The following is an 18747-nucleotide window of genomic DNA, read 5'->3' on the forward strand; positions in this document are numbered from 1 at the left end:
GGTTTTCAAATGTTAACATGCCCCTGGGAGCTTGTTAAGATTTCAGACACCCAGACCAATTCCTAGGATGCTCATTCAGAGGTTCTAGGGCAAAGGTAAGAATTTGCATTTTTTTTTTTTTTTTTTTTTTATAGCCATCCCTGGTGATTCTGGTGTAGATGACCCAAAGATTAGTTTGGAGAACATGGCTTCTATGGTGTAACAAGTTGTACTTTTGAAGGTTTTTCTACTTTGAAAGAAGACTCTGTGAGAAGGAAGTACCCCAGGAAATAAGTCACTAGGAATGAAATGTCACATGGCAGTGTAGGAAAAAATTTTGAATGGGCCTTCCAAAGGCTCTTCAAATATCCCACAATAATTAAACTAAATTTAAATAAGAATATAACTTTATGTGTGTGTGTGTGTGTGTGTGTGTGTGTGGTTTATATTGAAACCTCTCCAGGTGATTTTTCTTTTATGTGGATCTATCCTTAAGAGAATGTTATTGTGGAGATTATTTTCTGGATTATTTTGAGTATGATTATTGTTTTGTCAGAAAACCATAGCTTTTCCTTTAGATAACTGACTTTATAGGAGTTTGTTGCTTTGTTAAGTGTGATTTTTTATTTAGACTTAGGGCTAAAAAATTTCCTGTGGAGAATATATCTTTGGTTTTGTAATATAAGTCAATGAAAAAATAGGTTTTGATTAAAAGAAAATTGCTTTATAGTCAATTTCTTTATAAGAATTGGGACAATTGCATTAGATTAGATTGCCCTGTATACCTACTCTCCAAATGTTATTTACTTTTTATAGTACAGCATTAGTCAATGTTCTCTTTATCCTCTTAGGTATGCCTTCTCCATTCAGACCATTACAGTTTGATTTCCTAATTACTCAATATTTAAGTCAAATAATACAAAGGATATAAAACTGTTTTGAAATTATACTATTATAAAAATGTAAGAGATCTTTTAAATTCTATAGCTTCCTTCCTCTTCTGAATTCATGTGCTATGCCTAGATTCTCACTAGATTCCTAAGAGGTTTGGCATGAAGGGTATTCTGTATACATACCATTGTCTGTTTAGGTAGAACTCTACCTGGAATCCCTGCATCCTACTCTGTAGTTTGAGGTGAGCAAGTAGATTGTAAAGTTCCCCGTTGTTTTCTGTAAATTCAGGACAAGGAAGTAGAGCTAAAGTGGAGAGCTCTATCCAGCAGGGTAAAAACCCCTTGCCCACCTGTTCTCGCTAATGCTAATTTTAACCAGACAGCAGATTATTTCAATCTTTATACTAGATTTTGGTGATGAATCTTATCAGGGTGCTTAAAAGCAACATCAGAACCATATCTTCTTTTCATTGCTGCTCAGTCAGGGCACTAACAGGAGGTAGATTTTATCCCAGATTAGTCAAGTCAAGGCACCGTAATGTAGTGATTACTTTGAGGTATGTGAACAGGGTGACAGGTGTTGAGGTACTCAGACAGCAACGATGGAAAATCCTTGTCACCCAAGGAAGATAAAAAAAAGCAAAGTGAGGAAAGAATGTGGTGGTAGTGCAGTAACGACTGGAGCCACAGGGCAGGAGGACCTGCTGGATAAAGCTGTGACGGTGGCAACACATAGAGACAGATTGAGGCTAGCAAGGAGCAGAAGAGATGCTGCAGCTTCTCTTTCCGGTATCTCTCATTGACTGTATCTTACTAGCAGCCAGTTGGCAAGGGAGGTCAGATGATGGGCTTCATCAGAGGATGTGCCAGCAAGGATCGACACCCTGGAATGCAGGACAAAAAGAGGTACAGTACAGGCTGAGGCTAAGACAGTCAACAGGATTGTTCTTCAGCAGAAACTGACAATCCCCTCTTCCCATTTCTCCAAATGTTCCATTTGCTTCTTGCCAGGAAATGTCTTTTTAAAAATCAAGGCTTTAAACTGATTGATTCATGTTCAAGTACTGTTCCTTTTAAATGTTTTTTAGTTGTATATGGACTCAACTCCTTTATTTATTTTTATGTGGAATTGAGGATGGAACCCAGTGCCTCACATGTGCTAGGCAAGCGCTCTACTACTGAGCTACAACCCCAGCCCCTCAAGTACTTTTAACTGTAAAGCAGGAGTATGGTGATTGTCCTGAAAAATATTAGTTGATCAAATTTTTTTTCACAAGAACGAATTGGAGGTGGGGAATTTTTTCTTCTTCTTTTGGTACTAGGTATTGAATCTGGGAAACACTTTATTACTGAGCTATACCCCTGGTCCTTTTTAATTTTTATTATTTGTTTTTGTGGTATAGGGGATTGGACCCTGGGTCTCACACATGCAAGATAAGCCCTCTGTCATTGAGCTACATTCCCAGTTCTTATTTTATATTTTGAGAGAATCTCACTAAGCTGCTGAGGGTCTCACTAAATTGCTGAGGTTGGCCTCAAACTTGTGATCCTCCTGCCTCAGCCTCCTGAGTTGCAGAGATTACAGGTATGCATGAGGTGGGGAAATTCCTAATGACACCAAAATATTTACATTTGATTTGGTGTTTTGAATCACTAGAAAAAATAATTGGACATTTTGAAGGAAATACATTAATACTATCATAGTGCTTAATATATTTTATTGTCGGTTGTCTATATACGAAAAGAGATTGTTCAAAGTGGGTGTTTAAGGGGTTTGTGACACAGCCTCTCTGTGGCATATATTTTTTTTTTTTTTGAACGGGCAGAAAGAATGACAATGTTGTTATGTTGGAGGGTAATAAGACTGATCTGAACAACAAAATGTAACTAAAACTTCTGGCATACTTAACTTCAAATGTCTATGGAGAGGGTCTACTGTGCTGTTTACCTGGGGAGGAGATACCAGTGTTGGGATTAGAATGGTCATGGGTTCAAGGTTTCTAGGTTTACTGGTCCCAGGGAAGCATTATTTCACCTCATAAGGATCCATCTCTAGTCACTAACTCTAGGTTATCACTATTTGGCCCTTTTCATCATTTCTCATTGTTCATACAAATGTCTACAGAAGAGGGTGAAGACTAATCCAGAGACCTCAAGACTTATTTACCTTACCTATTTAAAAAATCAGATTTCCAGGTTCTACCTCAGACTAACAAATAACTCTCTAGGAGAAATAACTGGAAATGCATATTTAAACTCCCATGGATTCTTTCAAGGCAAATTTTGGACTTTCTTCACAGGGACACATTGCCCCCTACCTCACAAGAAAACCTTTAAAATTCCAAATAGGTATTTTGAACATGCCAGCGGAGATGGCATAGGTATGATATAAAATCTCAAATAATGGATTACAATTAAATATCTAAGAACATGGCAGAAAGTTCTTTGGGACTGGTATGGAAAAAAGAGGGAAATTCACAGTTAGTACAACTTAACCTACAAGTTGGAAATTGGGAACCAACTTCTTACTGTTGCCTCTGAAAAGAAATCTATCTAGTCAGGTGTGATGGGGCATGTAATCCCCAGGAGCCTGAGGCAGGAGGACTGAGGACAGTCTGGGGAACTTAAGCAAGACCCTTTCTCAAAATTTAGAAAAAGGGCTGGGAGGTGTCCCAGTGGCAGAGTGCTTGCCTAGCATGCAGAAGGCCCTGGATTTAATCCTCAGCACTGCAAAACAAACAAAACCCCACATATATCTAAGTTCCTTCCTTGGCTTAGGTTCCAGATAAAGAATCTGGGAAAGGAGAAGAATTATATTAATACTGTTCCCTGCAGAGAAATGTCCGAAGTTCCTAGGGGAAAGGGTACTGTTTCTTCCAATACCCTTTACCCAATGCTATTCCTTGGTTATACTGTGCCTAAGGTTGCTTGGCTTCTCTAATGTTCTGGCCAGACATAGATAGTTATAAAGTAGGTATAGTGTTGCTGATTCTTTCAGGCCTCTTACTTTCGAAAAAGTTTTGTCTTGCCCCAATGGCACCTTACATCCAATCAGCAACATTCAAAATCACAACGACATTTATTCAGTATTGTATTTTATATTTTGGGGAAGATGATAGGAGGAGGAAGGGGTAAAAGCATCTCATTGGAATCCCCAGTGTGTATGATACTTCTGATAGTAAAAGAATAAGATGAAATGGGCCAGGTAATCAGATGGAAAGTTCCCAATATTTTCTAACTGATTTCTATAATTAAAATGATAAGATGTATAAGTGCTAAGCCCATGGTAACCAATAAATTTTGATTGCCACTTCTACCTGGGTTCCCCACAGGCTAAGATACACCTAGACATTATCATCCCTTTCCTTTCAGGGAATGAAACTTGCCTAGAAAACTAGGGAACTAAAAGTACAGTACAGTTTGGGTAACACAGCTGGCGACTTTCTCTCTATCCTCCCCACCCCACTATGCTAGGGAAGGGCTCAGAGAAGAACTTCCCAAGTGGCTTCCCTTGGGCCTAGCTAGCTTGTCCTGGCAGATTCCACATGGAGGCCCATGGGCTGCAACTCTCTAGTGCACAATCCTCTCTTTTTGGCGATAATTGTAGGGAAAGAAGCGCACACGCATGCTGATTTCTCAGACGGTCTTCAGGATCTCAACAGCCTTGCTGTGCTCAATTTCCTGGAAATCCACATCATTCACAGCTAGAACTTGGTCCCCTTCTTGAAGTCCTGCTCCATGTGCATCTGAGTCAGGAATCACCTTGGAGATGAAGATGCCTAGCTGGGAGGCCTTTCCTCCTCTGATGTTAAACCCCAACTGAGCTCCAGGAGGCTTCTTCAGTGTGACAATTCAGGGCAGAAACTGGGTCATTTCATTGTTGTAGTCTCGGTGGTGTACTCTCTCATGAGGAGGAATCCATGCTGGAGGATTCTCATAGACAGGCAGGAAAACCACTGGGTAGTCATCATAAGGAATTTGGCTGTCCAACTCAGGCAAGACCCACTGATTAAACGCCGAACCACCTCAGCAGCACGGAAGCCCTCAGACAACCCTGTGGCATATTTTTATTATTAAAATTTCTGCTTTTATTAAAAATATTACCAACTGTAAACTATTTAGTTTTATGCTAAACCTGAGCCTCATCCTCCTGCTGAACCCTACTCCCAGAGATATATTGTAGAGTGAGAATGAGGGAAAGCAAGTAAATGGGTGAATTTAAAAAAATGATGGCCACCTTAAAAAAAACCCCAAAACTATGTCATCATGGTGGCAAATCTGCTCAATAAAAAAATGAAAGCAAAAGTGTCCCGTTTATTGGTGCATTATTTTCTCCCCCTAAATTGTGAGCAGTTTGACAGAAATTGAGTTTATAAATAAATATTAATTGATTAACATAAATAAGTAAATTGCAATATTGTCACTTGGACCACTTAAATGATTTGGATTGAAGGAAGGAGAAAGCACTGCAGTCTATAGCATGAGCATTTGACATAACGAGAAGTCTGAGGAGAACAGTAGCAGTGATTATGACTGGGGGTGGCAGACATGGTGGCGACGGTTGTGGGCAGTGTTGGTAATCATGGTGAGATGTGGAGATGGACATGAGGATGATGGTGGTGGTGGTGGTGCGGTGCTGGCACTGTTGGTGATTGAATGGCTATCACTGTTGGTAGGGTTGATAGCGTTCATGGTGGTGGAGGTAGGATTAGGGGTTGTAGAAGTGAAATTGGTGAGATGGGAGCAGAGATGGCATTGGAAGTGAAGATGATGGTAAGGATAGACAAAGTGGTATTAGTGGTACAAATAATTGCAAGGGTCATGACAGGGTTTAAAAGTCATGAAGCTTTATGAAGAGAGGTGATGCCATCTGACCTTTGCATTTTTAATGTGTCTTTGGTTAGAAACAAAAAATAAAACTTAGTAAATTTACTTGCAGGGAGTTTTATCAAACTAAACACTCACTTTGCAGATGCTCTTTAAGCATTTCCTTAATTACAGATATTAGCATCATGCTGAGCCAAAAAGCACCTCTCCTGTCAATTTCCACACAGTGCCCAAGTTCTTTTAATAAATATTATTCAACTCCAATTATTGGAAACTTTTGGAACAAACCTGGCTTCTTCTATACAACACAGTGCACTTAAAAGTTGATTTTTATCTTGAAAGTAATGCTATTTAGTTAGGGATTATCTTTTCTCTCTGTTTGCAAAACAGCTGGAAATGTAGCTACGAGATTTGATATTTGTCTTCCTGCACTTGACTGCCAAGCAAAATAATTTCATTTGTAATCAACAGACTGTACCTTCATAAATTAGCATAAACATATACCATTGAAGGGCTGAATCGACAAGCTTGACCTTCCAGTAGATATGATATATGATATTTTGTTGGAGAGACAAGGATTTTCTTCGCCTCTTTGTATAATTGAAATGAAACAAAATGCTAAGAATAATATTTTCTTTTTTCATTGTTTAAGGTAGGTTTTCGGCCTTCTCCTTGGCAACAGGTGATTTATTCTCCCAGCTACAAGAACAAAATTTGATTCTAAAGACCGCCTGAACTCTATTCAACAAACTTGTGTTGCTTAAACAATTATAATGTTTTTCACTCTGATATAGTTAAGCATATAGGGTACAGAGAGGTACCCTTTTAATAACTGGTTTTTATGTTCTTTCTCCTTTTTATAGATGAGAAGCATGAGGCTCAGGGAGGAGTCATGCTAACAGGTGGCTCAGGCTTCACTGCCTACTGGAGCCTACAGTCTTAACCATAATGGAATGTTCCTGTCATGTTTCTGCCATGACTCTTACCTGCTCAAAAACCCTCTATCTGAACTATCACTATTAGCGTGTTAGAAAGGAGTGTGAGAAAGGATAAAAATGAAGAACAGAGGGGTAGGGTAGGCAGGGGACAGAGGAAGAAAGGGACTAAATTAATAGTTTAGATAAGGAAGGTTTTTAAGTAGACACCAGTAAGCCTTCTCATTATTCTGTTTAACCTATAGTTATTAAGACTGCAATTATAACTATATAATAAAAACTCATTAGTGACATCTTCATTCTTGGGAGACCAGCTGAGTTGTTTCTCACACCTCAGTGGGTATATTCCATCCAGGTCATGGGAAATTATGGCTGATTTGCACTTCTACTGCATCTCTCCCTCTGCTTCCAAGTTCTTTACAAATACATGTATTGTAAGAGTGAAAATATATTAGATGTCCAGGAAGGTTTAGCAGAGAAAGTGTTATGTAGAGTTTTAAATTTTCAGGTGGATTCCTTTAAATATGTTAACAGTGTCCCATCAGAGTCCAGGGGACAGAGTTTCTTTACTGTCTAACCCAGCAATTAGAGTTGGGGTATATGATATTAAAGTACATATTTAGTAATGACTCAGCATAGCATTAAACACCTTATAATTATTTTAAATAATTACTATTTATGTATTTTACTATGTTCTAGAACCTTCTCTAATTCTTAGAGCAAGTCTTCCAGGTAAATATAATTATGCTCATTTTGTGGGTGAGGAAATTTGAGGATTAAAGAGAGAGAAGCTTTCTCCAAGGAGAGGTTGCCATAGGTATCAGAGTTAGTAGTTGGCATAGGATTTAAATCCAGTCCATAGTCTTTTCCTTACACCACATGGCTCCCCTGAATGGATCTTATTCTTTCCAGGTTGCTTTTTGAATGTGAGTTGTACCTTCATGTTGCTTTACAGCAGGGGTGCAAGCATTCAAACCTTTTAAAGGACTCCTTGTCTTTGCAAATTAAGGAAATCTTTACACAAGTGTTTGATTAGCATGGTCCAGTCTCCAGGATACCAACCAGATTGTGACATATTGAGAATGGAGTTTGGTAGTATAAAAAGCAAATGATCAGATTCAGGAGCATGGGGACCACATTTACTTACTGCCAACATGAGTGGAGCAGTCTATAGCCAGCTTTCTGCCTCTCCCTTAGTAAGAGTGTATCTTGTAGCCATGTCCTTTGATATTGCACTAGGATTATATTCAGCAATGGCAAACCAGCTTAAAATGATCCACTTGACTCCCTCCTGACACACCGTCTACACTGGTGCCTGGATCCATCCTGTCCCTAAGCAGGAGCATTCTAAGGAGCCCTTGCTCAGGACTCCATAGATTCCATATCAATACAACCTGGCAACTGCTGCTCCCAAGTCTTGTAAAATGGATTTTTTTAAAACAACCATAATGCCCCCATCCTCACAAGCATTGCTATCTGCAGCGTGACTTTGTTGATCCTCTTATTGGCTTTGCTGCTTGCTTTAACTGGTTATAGTACAGTGGGATTGATACTGTGCAAGTTTCAAAGTCTAGGACCCTAAGAAGCCTCCTAGCTTAGTCTTTCCTTTTCTTGGACCTCTGCACCAAAATCACTATATAAGGAAGGCTACTGGAGGACAAGCCACTATAGGACCAAGACACCCTTGCCCACAACAGTTAACAACTTCTACATGTATGAGTGTGGTCATCTTAGACCTTCTTTCGAGCTAATCCTCCAGCTGCATGCAGCTGCAAGAGGGACCACAGGAAGTAGCCAGCTGACAAACTGTCCAGCCAACTCACAAAATTGTGAAAAATACTAAGCCTTAGGTTTGAGGTACTTGTTATATAGCAAAGCCTGATTGACACACTGTTCTCCATTTTCAGTTATTCTGAGATTAAGTTCCCTCAGATGAAAATGAATAGTTTGGGTTGGATCTTATGTTAGGATATTTCCACTGAGAACACAGAAGCTATCTATATAATAGGAAAATAGGGGAAAAAAATAAAAAATAAAAATCATTTGGAGTGGAGTCTTTAGGAATATGACTTAAATCTGGAAAGGTAAGTTAGAAAGCGATTGAGGAAGAACTTGCATTAAAAGATGAATATTAATTTTAGCTGCCAAACTGTGAAGAGACTGTAATGAAAAGAAAAGTGAAAATAAGAAAATGAGCTTTCGTGGGCATTGGTGAAAGAGCTTGATGTGGATTGTGAGATCTGAGGGAGGAGTCCAGATGTTCTTGGAGCCCAGCCTCCTTGGCTTCTCTTATGGTTTAGTATGGAGCTCAAACTGTACCTTGGTGAACTCTGGGATATAGAGAGGCCAAAAAATTCCCCATTGAATCCCCCGAGGTGAAGTTTTGCCAAAAAGTCAGGAAGCCCAATTGTTTCTTCCCAGGAGAGTGCTGGCCACCACACGGGTACCATTTGTGTATAATGAGGAGGCTCTAGTAAGGAATCGTCACTGCAATATTACTCTGTATGTTGTCTGGACTTGGTTGTGATTATGAGTTTTCACTTTTTAGCAAAGCCATGGGAAATAAATGCTTATAATTTAATAGCATATAAGAGAAATCCAAGTTGTAGGGGGGAGTAAAAATCAGCTAACAGTGAAGCCTGTGTTAAATTTTAGAGGTAATACAATATTGACTGCCTCATAAAATGGAAGACTTAAATAGTTTAAAGACTAGACACTCAGTCCTCTTGGAAGAAGTTGCACTTCTCTTCCTGCTTCCCATCCTATCTTTGCTTGTCCCTTCCCTTGGAGGAGGACTTGCTAATCGTGTTGGTCAGATTGCATAACACTAATGAATGAGGCCATGTGCATTGTGTCCCATGTTTCTCTACACTCAAAGATCAGTTATATGGGTATGATTCTTCCATTTTCATTTTTTGTGTGACTTCTAGGCAATATGGTCAGGCCACTGCTGGCAGAAGCTAACACAATATTAATTTTTATTTTTTTCTCCCATCTGTGTGTACTTTTTAAAAATTTTTATTTTTGAGATAAGGTCTCTCTAAGTTCCTAAGGGTCTTACTAAGTTGCTGAGGCTGGCCTCTAACATGTGATGCTCCTGCCTCAGTCTCTCAAATAGCTGGAATTACAGGTGTCTGCCACTACACCTGCCCTTCTTCAATTTTTTTTTTTTAACTCCAAATGGAAAGCTGGAGGTAATATTTGATTTTAGTGACGCCCTTTAGGTCTCTATACTCAAGTCAGAGGGTTTACCTGTAATTTAAAAAAAATATTTTTTGTAATTTAAAAATTTTCCATTTCTTTGGCACATTATAACTGTACATAATGGTGAGATTCATTGTTACATATTCATAGATGCATACAATATAATAATATAGTTTGGCAAATATCATTCCCCAGTATTCCCCCACCCCCTGCCATCCCTTTCTTCTACTCTACTGATCTCCCTTTGATTTTCATGAGATTTGCTCACCCTTTTTTCCCTTTCTCCTTTGTAGCTTCCACATGTGAGGGAAAACATACAACCTTTGATTTTCTGTGTTTGGCTTATTTTGTTTAACATAATTTTGTCAAGTTCCATCCATTTTCCTGCAAATATCATAATTTCATTATTCTTTGTGACTGAGTGAAACTCCCATTACTAAAGGGTTGGGGCCTAACCCCAGTGAATAAAGGAGTATGACTTTGCTGGTCTTTGTCATTGATATTATAACCTCTGAACCTATCAGAAAAGGGGTGAGAGAAAGTATTCTTGATTTCTTGACTAAATGTCAAGAAATGTCTTGATTTCTTGACTAATGATACTCAGATCTCAGTCTTACCTCTGCTAGATATCAATTGCAATAGAAGTGTTGCATCCACAATTACTGAATGAATTCAAACCTTTAAGGATGAGGAGTCTTAGGTGTTAGGCTTTAACCCAAGGGTTAAATAGTCCTAACACACTGGTGCATCATCTTTTTATCTGAGCAGCTATAATGATAGTCCCTGCCTACTGGGAATAGCTTAAAGTCACAGTTGGCCAGGCTAGGAACCGGACCAAACCATACATGGTAAATGTCGCACAAAGACTAACGACTGGTTTACTTTCAATTGTGTCATTCAGGATGCTTCCTGTTGCAAATAATTCAGGACCCCAACTCAACTGATTTAAATAATGAGGGCCATCTATTCTTTCACAAAAAAGAAGCTTAGAATTATAGGCAAGTATCTGGGCTGGCCAATTCAGTGACTCAGTAACATCATCAAAGGCCCAAATTCTTTCCATTTTCCTACTCTGTCACTCACAATCTGTTGACTCTTGTTGCTTGTCTCTGAGTGTATGCCAGTTTCTGCAGCAGCTACAAGTAAAGACCACTATCCAAACCAGAAGAAAAAGCAGGCCTCCCTCATGACTGTCTAGAAGAACAAGGGAAAACTTTCCCAGAAGCCTCTTTGTAATTCTGATCTTCTGCCTGTTTCCAGGATTGTGTTGCAGGCTCTCTTTTCAACCAATTACTTGTAAGAGGAATGAAACTAACACAATTAGCTAAGGTTAATCAAGAGGCATCCACTGGGCCCTGGGTGTGGCCACCTTTCCTAATTACATGACCGCCTGAGAGACAAACCGAATAGTGTTTCTGTAAAGCAGTGGAGATGGAGAGGACCAAGAACCAGGGTGTCTGCTACAGATGACTTCTGAAGAGTCAGCTTTACATCTGCATTCCAGTGTAGCATCTGCAATGCCGAATTTTCTATGTGTGCCAAGTTGAAGGTAGGGATTGTTCTCTGACAGCAGTCACTTCCACCAGAGTCGACATCACCCCTGCCTGTGTTATACATCTCCTTTAAAAGCTCCGCGATGGTAAAGGCATGACGCTTTTACTGAACTGTCTTGTCCTTGCACTTGCTTCAACAGTTCTAGGAACTTGAAAGATACTTTCCTTCCTTTCTCTTATCCTATTACTCTTTTTATTTCACGGTTACAGTAAGACATTTGTAAAAGAAGCATTAAACATAATATGAATTCTACCAAAATACAAAACAATGACAACTCTCCTCCCCAACCCACATTCCTAGGATGTTTATATCAGTCAAATTTGGAATTTGGCAGGGCTGATTAATTCTAGCACAAATGTTCAGCAGTTCTCAACTCTGTCTCTAACTTGAAGGGATCCTGTATCATATTCCCCTCATTGCTGTAATATATTACCACAAAACAGGGACTTAATATAAATTTATTCTCTTATAGTTATGGAAATCAGAAGTCTGAGTCTTACTGGGCTAAAATCAAGGTGTCAGGAGGGTGTCAGTGCATCTGGAAGCTCTAGGGCAAATCTGTTTCCTTGTCTCAGTTTCTAGAGGCTGCATTCCTTCACCCAGGATGCTTTCGGAGCCTGCCACAAGGGACAGAGTCTTTTTCCTGCTGCCATCTCTCTGGTTCCCTCTTTTCTGCCTCCCTCTGCCACTGAGAACCCCTGGATTAACTGGGTCCACTCATATGATACAAAATGATCTATTAGCTCAGGGTCAGCCGAGGAACAACCTTAATTTCACCTGCAACCTTTAATTCTCCTTTGTGATGAAAACTAACATATTCATAGGTCCTGGGGATTAGTATAGAGACATTGTTGGGGCCTGTTGTTTTTTCCTTCCACAGATACCATTTCCACCCTTCAGTTACCAAGGGATGTGGAGCGACCGTGGAATGAGCACAGCCTCTGGGGTCGATCTCAGCCTCCGCACTTAACTTCTGTACTTACGAGTACTGCCACGCATACTTGGACAGGTTATATAACTTCTCTAAGATTTAGTTTTCTCATTAATAAGACAAAATTAATACTTATCTCTAAGGGTTGTAAGAAATCATTAAGACCATCACATGGAAAATGTCAAGCCAGTGCCTAAGTAAGAATATGTTCAGTGAGATGTCACCATCACCATTCCTATCATCTCTGAAAGTACGCAACTATTATGAAGTCATTATATAAACATTATGTAATTGGTTTAAAAATATTATATAATCATTCTTTTTATTAATAGATGTTTGGATTCCAGTGATGGCCTTAATAGCCATGTAATCATTGACTGGTTGTTTTCCTGAGATTAAATTGTTTCATCTGTAAAACGGGAATAAAAAAACTTTCTTCATAGCATTTGGTAAATAACTGATCAAACTTTAACATAGTAACTTTTACAAAAATAATTGAATTTTAACATTGAACAAAGCATCACATTCAATGCTTGGGAAATTTCAGGGATCATCCAGCAGGTAGAAGGGATATTTTGAGGGAATACTAGACCTTGTCTGTGCTTCTGAACTATAACATGTAGGAGGCCAGAAAGAACTTAGATAAGGGAGGAGATAGATAGACAAAGGTAAATGAGTTCCATAGATTTCCTGTGTATTTTCCCGTGTTAACTTTGTCCTCATAAATGTTTCAAGTGGGAAGTTGGTGGTAAAATACCGAACATGAAATTACTGAGATTTCACATAGATGACCCCTGTTGATGCTTCTTTATGTGATAAAAGTACCTTAATATTATCTCAGCAGTAGATATTTTCTCAGGGAAATTTTTTGTAAGCTGCGATTGCTCCTAAAGAGGAGAAATTTAATCTGCCATGCTATTGGCTGTTTTCTTTCTTTCTTTCTGTTTTTTTTTTTTTTTTTTCTTAGCTGGGATGGGAGGCAAACGTGTGACCAGGGAAAGGGACAGCGAGGCTATACTGACTGAATCCCCAAGTTTGTAGAATCAGAAGGGATTCCTGCTCTTCAGTTATGCCTGACTGAAGACAGCATTTTCTTCTATGATGTATATGTCACTTTTCATTAATTCTGAGAGGCCTGTTCCTTTAGAAACCAGGGTAAACAGAATAGTGTATTGGATTAGATCTCTACCGTGAATAAATTTATTTTCTAGCAAGTGTAAAAAATGAGCAAGGCCAAAACCCCCCAGAGCAGAAAATGTCACAGTGATTGCTAATACATTACTGCACAGAGAAAGGCCTAATAAAACCCCTATTAGGATGTCATACCTGCTTACGACTGAATTCTCCAGAAAGTTTATTTGATATGTCTAAGCCAATTATCAAAGTCTTAGTGATAAGAAGCAGCTCGCTGGGCCTGAATGTGTCAGAATAGAATGACTAAATTGTGGGAATTCATGGGCCTCTGCTTTGAATAATTAACTTGGCTCTTTGTAGAATTCATACGCTTTGGAAACTAATTTTCTCTTTGCACAAAGCATTTTGCCCTTGTGCTGCCTTTGAAAAGTAAACTGTTTAGCTGTAAGGTTATTCCCTTTTTCATTTTATTGGCATGAGCTTCCTTTCCCGTCTTTCCGCCCCACCCTTCCCCTTGCTCTTTGTCTTGTGGTGGCATCATTCTCACCAGGCTGAGGCAGACCTCAGTTGGATGTGTGATAGGCAGTGATGACATTTCCTCTAAGTGGAATTTAACCATTTTTTCCTGCAATGATATTATAATGCCCTGCCTGTTTTTGCGTTTTGTTATGACTAAAACACCCACCCTGTTTTTAAAGGATTTAAAAAGTTCCCCTGACCCCTGAGAGAGAAGTATTGGTTGCCTAGTTTTGTAGATAAAAGCCAGAATTGATCTTAATTGATTTGGAATTTCAAAGTCAATGATTTGGATCTGATAGGTAGTGGGTTTGTGCAAACAGTCAGACAAATTAGATGGCATTTTCTCTCCCAGAGGTTTCTCCACTTTAAAATGGGCCAAACAGAGCCCTTGCTTTTTAACAGGTAGATAAGTGTTTCTCAGTCTGAGTAATACCAAAATGTGAGTTGGTGTATGGAAAGACCTCATGTTCTGTCTGACTCCAGGGTAGATATCAGAGTTTGACTTCATCACTGTTGTGCATTGACATCATTCCTTTGAGATTTTACTTCCCTGATAAAGTTATACTTAGACCCTTTGGAGACCTATCAGTTTATTACCCAAGAAAATAATTGGGTAAAAAAGTAGGGATTAGCAATATCAGGGTAATGGTTTGAACTTATTACATGATCAAGGACTTGATTTCTCTTTTTTTTTTTTTTTTGCACCTTTATTAGATAACTGGAATTAATATCAGGTGGCTGCACACCTGGCAAAAGGGTCGTGAAGATTAACAAGAATTTAAAACTTACTGGATTAATATAGTAAAGTATGTAGTCTCAGATATATTTGTGGGTGACTTAGCCCTATGCATTAGAAAAGATTTCTTCAACTCTGGTTCTAAGAAACCTGTTTAAGATTACCTTTTCCCTGGAAGAATCAGTTACTCTGCCTCCTACCCTGCATTTTGGCTCATACAGAGAGCTTCTGATAACCTTACAGGAAGAATTAAAATGTTGGCTTAAAGTAAATGGTAAAATCAAAGATTCTGAATGTGACTGCTTTTCTTTCACATTCACACAAATAATCAATAAAACCTATGAAAATGGTTTAGCCCAATGGAGTTTGCAATGAGGTGAATCATTGAAATCTGTCGAGATTGATTCCCAGCACTTATAACTTTCACCTAACCAGAAGAGTATACACACGTATGTGGGAAAACATGTCTACATCCACTATTTCTGCTTTTAGGTCTATTTCAGAATGCGCTTTACAAACTTTAAAGGATTCTTGTAGAAATGACTCTTACTCCAGCTTTCTGCCTTCTGTCCTTTTACTGTGGACAGTGGATTATTAAATCCACCACAGGAAACAAACAAATGAACAAAAAGCAAAGGGCAAAGGCCTCTGGGTTCTTAACCACTGATATCTGTATTGACTGCTATGATCCTCTGGGGTGATTCTCAGGGAGGGTAAAAATAAAAGCAAATGCTTGAGAATAAAATTACTCCTTCTCATTTAAAAATATGCTTGTGGGAGGAGGTTGGTGATGATCATAAAAAGCAAGTAAGTGATAAGATGTCACAACTCCAAAAATGATTAAGAATCATTGCTCTGAGAACTTACATTCTAAAGAAAGCATCCCACATCTGTACAAGTGTCTCTTATACATATGCTAATCAGTTCCACTGATAATTTTAGCTTTTGGTTTGTTTTCTTCCTGTCATTATTTTATGTTCTTATTTGCTAGGCTTCTTATGCACATCCAGGGGAACACAATTACTTATGATTCAAGTTCAGGGGAGTATGGTAGGAATATATGGTAGTCCTCTATGTTCAGATGTTTTCCTTCAAGGGACAGAATTTGGTGAACACTTTTGAATCATAAGGGTTTGGGTGAGTGGAAGACAGTGGGGAGTACAGTATGTATTTATGTTTCCTGTCATATTAAAACATTGAAATGTTTTGGGTCATCATGACCTACCAATTCCTTCATCTTTTCTCTAAATGGCTTGTATTAAAATGAAATATTTGAAGTGTGGCATTGAAGTAGATTCATGAACCATTTGTTCTTGCTCTCTTTTTGAACCTAAAGATGGAGAAACCCTTCTTTTCAGCTGTGACCTCTACCAAGTTTTCTTAGGCTGCATCTGAAGCAGCTCTCCAAGGCTGATAAAGATCTTGCACTGAAAATGGAGACACCATCTTCAACCAAATCCCTTTGGGAAAATGATCACCAGAATGGCATCCAGACATACAAATCACATACAGGGCCCTGCCCTCTGTGAGCAGTTCTGTCTTTCCAGGCCTGTTCTCTCACAGAAAGTAAAACCCACCTTCCTGGTACCATCTTTTCTTTATTGCTACCTGGAGGGTCTCAACATCGCATCTGATTCATCTTTCTGGTTTGATCTCTCCATCTTTCTTGGCTATCTCTTCTTCTGATTATACTCATCCTGTTATTTTTTACCCTCCTTCACCTTTCTGCCTGAACTCTCTACCAGCCCCCAGCCTCTTGGCCCTTACTCCCATTGGCAGAAACCAGCTAAGGGCAAGAGAGAATGGGTGCTTATTGATGCAGGCCATGTGGGTTAGCCTTTTGGGTCACCAAGCAAGATGGAACAAGAAACTGGAGCTGCCTAGCACACTGGGAAAAATGCCTGAACACAGAAACTATTGTTTTTGGACCCTTTGTCCACTTTTGCTTTCATGTGCAGAATTCTAAGCACATTTACTTTCTTATTCTTTTCTAGTTAATGTTTCTCAAAAGACCAGAGTGGTCTGAGTATGTAATAAATGTTGATTATTATCTCAAGACATTCAGATATCTGGGCATTGACTCTACTCTAAGAAGGAAAGTTTTATGCCTCCCCATCTAGGCTCAATGACTCCCCTTCCTGAGGGTCACCGTTACAGCATCTTCCTAAAGAAGCTGTCTCAGTGAAAAATCACTTCAGGGCAGGTTGCTGTTGTAGTATAAGACCCTCCTAGGGTTTGATAAAGTGGAATTTACTTGGAGGAAGAGCGTATTCTCAGTGATCCTGGGAGAGGAGGGTTATCGCCTCTGTGATGTGTACTCTCCTATGTAAGAAATGCTGACCAGAATTCTTCTGATTCTTTTAGCTTCAAGATTTTCCAAATGTATCTTTAGATAAATAAGCGTGGCATGTCTGACTTCCAATTTTCATAAAAGTTCAACTCTGTCCTTTTCCATTTAATCTTATTTTAAAAACTATCTTAATGAGCATCATTTTGTTTTAATTTAAACATGAATTTATGAAACTGTTGTTGAGTTGGAATTTTCCATGTAGTGGTTTGTGTGACTGAGTGCACAACATATGTTTTGCTTGCTTAATTTTCTGCAAGCAAAACATTAAGACCTTTGGGAAAGGGGAAAGTTAATTTGCTTGCTCAGGTATCACATCCTAAAATAAGCACATCTTATTTCAATGACTTGGTTTTTCAAAATTATTGAACTTAGGAATTTTGATCTTATATTTTGAGTGAAGTTGTGCTGCCCAAGAAAGGAAGAAAAACTTTATGAGTTTGGGTGATTTCGTAGTCTGTTTTCTATTGCTACAACTGAATATCATAGTCCGAGTGGCTTGTAAATAAGTTTGTTTCTTATAGCTTTTATAGTTTTTGAAAGTCCAAGGTGGAGGCGCTTCTTGCTCTGCAAGTTCCCAAAATGGCAAAGGACATTACCACATGGAGAGACAGAAAGAACTTGCTAGTTCCAGTCTCTCTTCTACTTCTAATAAAGTCACTAATACAATCATGGGGCCTCACCCTCATGATTTCATCAAATACTAGTTACCTCCTACAGGCCCCACCTCTAAATGTCATTAGCATATGACTTGGGGGATTCATTTTCTAACACATGGATTCCAGGTGACACACCCTAGCTGCAGTGGGTGACAAGGCCACACATGATCAAGTTATGGACAGCATGCCCACAAAGTTGGACGAAAACCAGGAAAATATATATGTAAAATATTTTTTGGAGTTTGATGTTTGTGTTCTTACTTTACTAGTTCTTCAGTATTCTATTAAAATGGTTCCCTTGATTATAATTTCTTTCTTTCTCTTTTGGAGATATAGTCCTTTGTTAAGTGCTAACCAGGCCCCAAGTTTAAAAAAAATATCTATAAATGTTGGTCAGATACTGTTTTACAAAAGATGCTTAAGGAGCCAGGCATGGTGGTGCACATCTGTCATCCCAGCTACTCTGGAGGCTGAGGCAGGAGGATCATAAGTTCAAGGCTAGTCAGAACAACATAGGGCTGGGGGTATAGTATAGTTCAGTGGTAGGGCACTTGCCTGGCATGTGCCACGTTTTAGGTTCAATCATGATACCACAAGAAAAAAAAAAAAAAAACAAAAAATGGTGTCAAGACAACCATAAAACTTATTAGAATAAATCCTATTATAGCATAAGGACTGGGAAATTGGCTTGGTGCTTGTAGTACATGTCAATTACATCATGAATAGTTCTAGTTCAGAAGATCTATTTTGGCTCATGATCTAGCAGACTACATATTATAATGGACAGAATTGAGCTGGGCCGTTTTAAAGATGGCAAGCCTAAGCACTGGAACTGTGATGGGGACATCTGAAATAACATGGTAGGAGAGTTCTTCAAGATGTTCAGCAGCACAGAGAAGTACTCAGTGGCCTGAGAAGCTTTTTCCAAGTATTACTTTATGGACCTGTGCCAAGCATTACTTTATGGACCTGTGCTAGAAAGCTGTGCCAAAAAAGGCTCTGTCTTTCCCGTAGAAACTTAAGAGTGTG

At 38.9% G+C, this 18747-nt stretch overlaps 1 pseudogene; it reads right to left on the bottom strand.

The window, feature by feature from the left end:
- Positions 1–4345: 4345 nt before the first annotated feature.
- Positions 4346–5564, bottom strand: LOC124964104 (PDZ domain-containing protein 11-like; annotated as a pseudogene).
- Between the last annotated feature and the right edge of the window lie 13183 nt (positions 5565–18747).

The sequence above is a fragment of the Sciurus carolinensis genome, chromosome 14 (assembly GCF_902686445.1).
Source record: "Sciurus carolinensis chromosome 14, mSciCar1.2, whole genome shotgun sequence".
NCBI lineage: Eukaryota > Metazoa > Chordata > Mammalia > Rodentia > Sciuridae > Sciurus > Sciurus carolinensis.